Genomic DNA, 8,540 nt, shown 5'->3' on the forward strand with positions numbered 1-8,540 from the left:
CCCCCTACCCGAGATCCGCCGGTTTTGACACCGACAACAAGCCTTTCTTACTCATGGCGGTTTACAATCATGGGCCTTAAGCCGCCTCTGGGCTTGGGCCTACTAGAAGTCTTATACTAAACCACCGCCTTGTATATTCATTGAACATTTAGTAACCCGCCATTAGGATTGACCCAACCCCTTCTGGGCAGGTCATACCTGGTAGTTATATCCCCCAAAACCACAGATAAGCACATGCAAGACATACATCAAGTGTTCTCAAATCCTTAAAAACTCAATCCGATAAGATAACTTCAAAGGGAAAACTCAATTCATCACAAGAGAGTAGAGGGGGAGAAACATCATAAGATCCAACTATAATTGCAAAGATCAAGATCGTACCACCTCAAGAACACGAGAGAGAGCGAGAGATCAAACACATAGCTACTGGTACATACCCTCAACCCCAAGGGTGAACTAGTCCCTCCTGATCATGGAGAGCACCGGGATGATGAAGATGGCCACCGGAGAGGGATTCCCCCCCTCCGGCAGGGTGCCGGAATGGGTCTAGATTGGTTTTCGGTGGCTACGGAGGCTTCTGGCGGCGGAACTCCCATTCTATTCTGCTCTCTGATGTTTTTAGGGTATATGGACATATATAGGCGAAAGAAGTCGGTCAGGGGAGCCACGAGGGGCCCACGAGGGTGGGGGGCGCGCCCAGGGGGCAGGCGCGCCTCCCTGCCTCGTGGCCACCTCGAAGCTTCCCTGACGTCTACTCCAAGTCTCCTGGATTGCTTTCGTTCCAAAAATAACTCTCCCCAAGGTTTCATTCCGTTTGGACTCCGTTTGATATTCCTTTTCTTCAAAACACTGAAATAGGCAAGAAAACAACAATTTGGGCTGGGCCTCCGGTTAATAGGTTAGTCCCAAAAATAATATAAAAGTGTAAAATAAAGCCCATTAACATCCAAAATAGAATATATAATAGCATGGAACAATCAAAAATTATAGATACGTTGGAGACGTATGAGTGTCCGGGGCGCTGCTGGACCTAACCCAGGTGGTCCAAGAGATCCGCCTGTTCTTGGCCGGGTCCTACGGGCCGCATCCGGCTGCGTCGCCCATCACTGCCACCGCGCCACCGTGGCTACCGCTGCACCAGACGGGCTCCACCGCACTCGTCGGGCCGTTGCAGCAGCCACTGCGGCTGCCATCCACTACCCCGCCCTCACTGTAGTGGCAGCCGCCACTCCTGGCGGCCTCCGCCGTGCCCGACGCTCCGTCGCAGCAGCCGCTGCCGCTACCCCAGGGCGTCCCGGCCGCGCTCGTCGGGCTGTTGCAGCTGCCATCCACCGCCACCATCGCCCCGCCCTGGCTATAGTGGCAGCCGCCGCTCCTGGCGGCCTCCGCCGCGCCCGGCGCTCCGCTGCAGCAGCCACCACGTGTCAGCTCCGGCCCCGCATCGACCGCGCCGGCGGGAGTCCCGATCCACCAGATCAAGTTCCCACCGCCGCCATTATCGCTGCCCCAGGGCGTCCCCATCCAGCAGATCAAGTTCCCGCCATCGCCGTCACCGCTTCCGGCTTGGATCACTACCCGCCATGTGTCGGTGGCGGTGAGGCTGCAGGCTGCTGCGCGCGGCCTCCTAGCGCGTCGGCGTGTGCGGGAGATGCGTGGTCTGCAGCTGCCACTCCTCCCAGCTGCGCTTCACTGTGCAAAGGACCTCGATATCGTCCGCTGTGTCGGGGATCTTGGGCATGCTGTTTTCCCCGCGGGCAGCGACCTCAGAGTCTGCGACATCGGCGGTTGGGGGGCGTACCCCTCCTAGTCATTCTCCATCGCAAGCCCTCCACTCTTCTCTGTGCGGCGCAGACCAACAGCCGTCCCGCAGGGAGAAGGTAGGGTGTCACCGATAGGAGCACACCACGTAGCACCACTGCATTCCGCCAGCCGCCGCGAGGGCGCCTCTGCTGGTCGCTCTTGGGACCACTTCCGGTGGCCATACACATGCACTCCTTTTGTCCAGATGGTGTCCATGGGATCTAGGTGGCTGTACACGTGCACGTCCGATGTGCAGATGGTGTCCACTTTTTGTTAAGGAGTCCAAAATAAATCATCCGAGTCCATTTCAGGTTGAGAGTAATAAAACAAGCTGAGATGTAAAAGGCTTGTTTTTAGGTGTTAGGTTTGTGTTGCGTCGAGTCATGGTTATAAGTTGCTTAGGCTGCAGCTCGAGGACAAACTGCATGTCCAGATGGGGTGTAGTGTTAGAGTACATAATGGGTCTAATGGCCTGGGCTGGCGGTATAGCCCATTAGTCTTATGATTAATTAGAGATAAGGGTCGCTTGCTTAGAGGTCAAGTAAGCCTTGCTTGGGAGTCAAGTAAACCTCTCTATATAAAGAGAGGAGATGTATCAATCTAATCAAACAAGAATTAAGAAGGAAATCCCTTCCATCTTGCCTGGTCGTGGCAAAAGGCCCCCGCCCGGCTCTCTCGCGCCCTCCTTCTAGCAACGCCATAACAAAACACAAGCCAAATGGGGTAGCTTCACGATATGCCGCTCCGCAAAAAAATTAGAAATCTGGTGTACAACTCCTAGTTTTTTGTGAAGCTCTTTAAGGGGTGCTTCAAAAAACTCTAGAAGATGAAGTTGGGTGAAAATTACTCACCACTGCCACCAGCAAGTGGATACCCATTTGTCCCCCCCACAACCAATTGATATCTACTACACAACCTTATTCTTGTAGACGTTGTTAGGCCTCCAAGTGCAGAGGTTTGTAGGACAGTAGCAAATTTCCCTCAAGTGGATGACCTAAGGTTTATAAGTCCGTGGGAGGCATAGGATGAAGATGTTCTCTCTCAAGAAACCCTGCAACCAAATAACAAAGAGTCTCTTGTGTCCCCAACACACCCAATACAATGGTAAATTGTATAGGTGCACTAGTTCAGCAAAGAGATGGTGATACAAGTGCAATATGGATGGTAGATATAGGTTTTTGTAATCTGAAAATATAAAAATAGCAAGGTAACTAATGATAAAAGTGAGCACAAACGGTATTGCAATGCTAGGAAACAAGGCCTAGGGTTCATACTTTCACTAGTGCAAGTTCCCTCAACAATAATAACATAATTGGATCATATAACTATCCCTCAACATGCAACAAAGAGTCACTCCAAAGTCACTAATAGCGGAGAACAAACGAAGAGATTATGGTAGGGTACGAAACCACCTCAAAGTTATCCTTTTTGATCGATCTATTCAAGAGTCCGTAGTAAAATAACACGAAGCTATTCTTTCCGTTCAATATATCATATAGTTTGTACTAGAATAACACCTCAAGACACAAATCAACCAAAACCCTAATGTCACCTAGATACTCCAATGTCACCTCAAGTATCCGTGGGTATGATTATACGATATGCATCACACAATCTTAGATTCATCTATTCAACCAACACAAAGAACTTCAAAGAGTGCCCCAAAGTTCCTACCGCAGACTCAAGACGAAAACGTGTGCTAACCCCTATGCATAGGTTCATGGGCGGAACCCGCAAGTTGATCACCAAAACATACATCAAGTGGATCAATAGAATACCCCATTGTCACCATAGGTATCCCACGCAAGACATACATCAAGTGTTCTCAAATTCTTAAAGACTCAATCCGATAAGATAACTTCAAAGGGAAAACTCAATCCATTACAAGAGAGTAGAGGGGGAGAAACATCATAAGATCCAACTATAATGGCAAAGCTCGCGATACATCAAGATCGTACCACCTCAAGAACACGAGAGAGAGAGAGAGAGATCAAACACATAGCTACTGATACATACCCTCAGCCCTGAGGGTGAACTACTCCCTCCTTGTCATGGAGAGCGCCGGGATGATGATGATGGCCATCAGAGAGGGATTCCCCCTCCGGCAGGGTGTCGAAACGGGTCTAGATTGGTTTTCGGTGGCTACGGGGGCTTCTGGCGGCGGAACTCTCGATCTATTGTGCTCCCCAAAGTTTTTAGGGTATATGGATATATATAGGAGGAAGAAGTATGTCGGTGGATCTTCGGGCTGTCCACGAGGCAGGGGGCGCGCCCAGGGGGGTGGGCGCACCGCCACCCTCGTGGGCAGCCCGGGACTCTCCTGGTCCATCTCCAATACTCCGTGGGCTTCTTCTGGTCCAAAAATAAGTTCCATGAAGTTTCAGGTCAATTGGACTCCGTTTGATTTTCCTTTTCTGCGATACTCTAAAACAAGGAAAAAACAGAAATTGGCACTGGGCTCTGGGTTAATAGGTTAGTCCCAAAAATAATATAAAAGTGTATAATAAAGCCCATAAACATCCGAAATAGATAATATAATAGCATGGAACAATCAAAAATTATAGATACATTGGAGACGTATCAGCATCCCCAAGCTTAATTCCTGCTCGTCCTCGAGTAGGTAAATGATAAAAACAGAATTTTTGATGTGGAATGCTACCTAAAATATTTATCCATGTAGTTCTCTTTATTGTGGCAAGAATATTTATATCCATAATATTCAAGACAAATGTTTAATATTGACATAAAAATAATAATACTTCAAGCATACTAACCAAGCAATTATGTCTTCTCAAAATAACATGGCCAAACAAAGCTATCCCTACAAAATCATATAGTTTTGCTATGCTCTATCTTCACCACACAAAATATTTAAATCATGCACAACCCCGATGACAAGCCAAGCAATTGTTTCATACTTTTGATGTTCTCAAACTTTTTCAATCTTCATGCAATACATGAGCGTGAGCCATGGATATAGCACTATATGTGGAATAGAAGGGTGGTTGTGGAGAAGACAAAAAGGGAGAAGATAGTCTCACATCAAGTAGGCGTATCAACGGGCTATGGAGATGCCCATCAATAGATATCAATGTGAGTGAGTAGGGATTGCCATGCAACGGATGCACTGGAGCTATAAGTGTATGAAAGCTCAAAAAGAAACTAAGTGGGTGTGCATCCAACTTGCTTGCTCACGAAGACCTAGGGCATTTTGAGGAAGCCCATCATTGGAATAGACTCTCTATCATGAAGATCATGGTGCTACTTTGAAGCACAAGTGTGGTAAAAGGATAGTAGCATTGCCCCTTCTCTCTTTTTCTCTCATTTTTTATTTGGGCCTTTTATCCTTTTTTATGGCCTCTTATTTATTTATTTGGGCTTTTTCTCTTTTTTATGGCCTCTTTTTTTAGTCCGGATTCTCATCCCGACTTGTGGGGGAATCATAGTCTCCATCATCCTTTCCTCACTGGGACAATGCTCTAATAATGATGATCATCACACTTTTATTTACTTACAACTCAAGAATTACAACTTGATACTTAGAACAAGATATGACTCTATATGAATGCCTCCGGCGGTGTACCGGGATGTGCAATGATGCATGAGTGACATGTATGAAAGAATTATGAACAGTGGCTTTGCCACAAATACAATGTCAACTACATGATCATGCAAAGCAATATAACAATGATGGAGCGTGTCATAGTAAACGGAACGGTGAAAAGTTGCATGGCAATATATCTCGGAATGGTTATGGAAATGCCATAATAGGTAGGTATGGTCGCTGTTTTGAGGAAGGTATATGGTGGGTTTATGGTACCGGCGAAAGTTGCGCGGTACTAGAGAGGCTAGCAATGGTGGAAAGGTGAGAGTGCGTATAATCCATGGACTCAACATTAGTCATAAAGAACTCACATACTTATTGCAAAAATCTATTAGTTATCGAAACAAAGTACTACATGCATGCTCCTAGGGGGATAGATTGGTAGGAAAATACCATCGCTCGTTTCTGACCGCCACTCATAAGGAAGACAATTAATAAATAAATCATGCTTTGACTTCATCACAGAACGGTTCACCATACGTGCATGCTACGGGAATCACAAACTTTAACACAAGTATTTATCAAATTCACAAATACTCAACTAGAATGACTCTAATATCACCATCTTCATATCTCAAAACAATCATCAAGTATCAAACTTCTCATAGTATTCAATGCACTTTATATGAAAGTTTTTATTATACCCATCTTGGATGCCTATCATATTAGGACTAGATTCATAACCAAAGCAAACTACCATGATGTTCTAAAGACTCTCAAAATAATATAAGTGAAGCACAAGAGTTCGTCTATTTCTTGAAAATAAAACCACCGCCGTGCTCTAAAAGGATATAAGTGAAGCATTAGAGCAACGACAAACTACCCCGAAAGATATAAGTGAAGATCAATGAGTAGTTGAATAATTATGCAACTATGTGAAGACTCTACCATTTAATAATTTCAGATCTTGATATTTTATTCAAACAGCAAGCAAAACAAAATAAAAATAAAATGACGCTCCAAGCAAAACACATATCATGTGGTGAATAAAAATATAGCTCCAAGTAAAGTTACTGATGAATGAAGACGAAAGAGGGGATGCCTTCCGAGGCATCCCCAAGCTTAGTCTCTTGGTTGCCCTTTAATATTACCTTGGGGTTCCTTGGGCATCCCCAATCTTAGGTTCTTTCCACTCCTTATTCCATAGTCCATCGAATCTTTACCCAAAACTTGAAAACTTCACAACACAAAACTTAACAGAAAACTCGTGAGCTCCGTTAGCAAAAGAAAACAAACCACCACTTCAAGGTACTATAATTAACTCATTATTTATTTATATTGGTGTTAAACCTACTGTATTACAACTTCTCTATGGTTTATAAACTATTTTACTAGCCATAGATTCATCAAAATAAGCGAACAACACACGAAAAACAGAATCTGTCAATAACAGAACAGTCTGTAGATATCTATAGCTAACCCAAACTTCTGGAACCCCAAAAATTCTATAATAACTTTCTGGACGTGAGGAATTTATCTATTAATCATCTGCAAAAATAATTAACTAAATATCACTTTCCAAATAAAAATTGAAGCAATTCTCGTGAGTGCTAAAGTTTCTGTTTTTTACAGCAAGATCGCAAAGGCTTTCCCCAAGTCTTCCCAAAGGTTCTACTTGGCACAAACACTCATTAAGACATAAAACCACATCTAAAAAGAGGCTAGATAAAGTATTTATTACTAAACAGGAGCAAAAATCAAGGAACAAAAATAAAATTGGGTTGCCTCCCAATAAGCGCTATCGTTTAACGACCCTAGCTAGGCATGATGATTTCAATGATGCTCACATAAAGGATAAGAATTTACATAAAGAGAGCATCATGAAGAATATGACTAGCAAATTTAAGTGTAACCCACTTCCTATGCATAGGGATTTTGTGAGCAAACAACTTATGGGAACAACAATCAACTAGCATAGGAAGGCAAAACAAGCATAACTTCAGAACTTTAAGCACATAGAGAGGAAACTTGATATTATTGCAATTCCTACAAGCATATATTCCTCCCTCATAATAATTTTCAGTAGCATCATGAATGAATTCAACAATATAACCATCACATAGAGCATTCTTTTCATGATCTACAAGCATAGAAATTTTATTACTCTCCACACAAGCAAAATTCTTCTCATGAATAATAGTGGGAGCAAACTCAACAAAATAATTATCATGTGAGGCATAATCCAATTGAAAACTAAAATCAGGATGACAAGTTTCATGGATATCATTATTCTTTATAGCATACAAGTCATCACAATAATCATCATAGATAGCAACTTTTTTCTCATAATCAATTGGAACCTCTTCCGAAATAGTGGATTCATCACAAAATAAAGTTATGACCTCTCCAAATCCACTTTCATCAATATAATCATCATAAATAGGAGGCATGCTTTCATCATAATAAATTTGTTCATCAAAACTTGGGGGACAAAAATATCATCTTCATCAAACATAGAATCCCCAAGCTTGTGGCTTTGCATATCATTAGCATCATGGATATTCAAGGAATTCATACTAACAACATTGAAATCATGCTCATCATTCAAATATTTAGTGCCAAACATTCTAATGCATTCTTCTTCTAGCACTTGAGCACAATTATCGGAATCCTTATTTTCATGATAGATATTAAAAAGATGAAGCATATGAGGTACCCTTAATTCCATATTTGTTTTTGAAATTTTCATTTATAAACTAAACTCGTGCTAAAACAAGAAACAAAAAGATTACATTGCAAGATCTAAAGATATACCTTCAAGCGCTAACCTCCCCGGCAACGGCGCCAGAAAAGAGCTTGATATCTACTACACAACCTTCTTCTTGTAGACGTTGTTGGGCCTCCAAGTGCAGAGGTTTGTAGGACAGTAGCAGATTTCCCTCAAGTGGATGACCTAAGTATTATCAATCCATGGGATGCGTAGGATGAAGATGGTCTCTCTCAAGCAACCCTGCAACCAAATAACAAAGAGTCTCTTGTGTCCCCAACACACCCAATACAATGGTAAATTGTATAGGTGCACTAGTTCGGCGAAGAGATGGTGATACAAGTGCAATATGGATGGTAGATATAGGTTTTTGTAATCTGAAAATATAAAAACAGCAAGGTAACTAATGATAAAAGTGAGCACAAACGG

This window comes from Triticum urartu, chromosome 3 (assembly GCF_003073215.2).
Source record: "Triticum urartu cultivar G1812 chromosome 3, Tu2.1, whole genome shotgun sequence".
Lineage (NCBI taxonomy): Eukaryota > Viridiplantae > Streptophyta > Magnoliopsida > Poales > Poaceae > Triticum > Triticum urartu.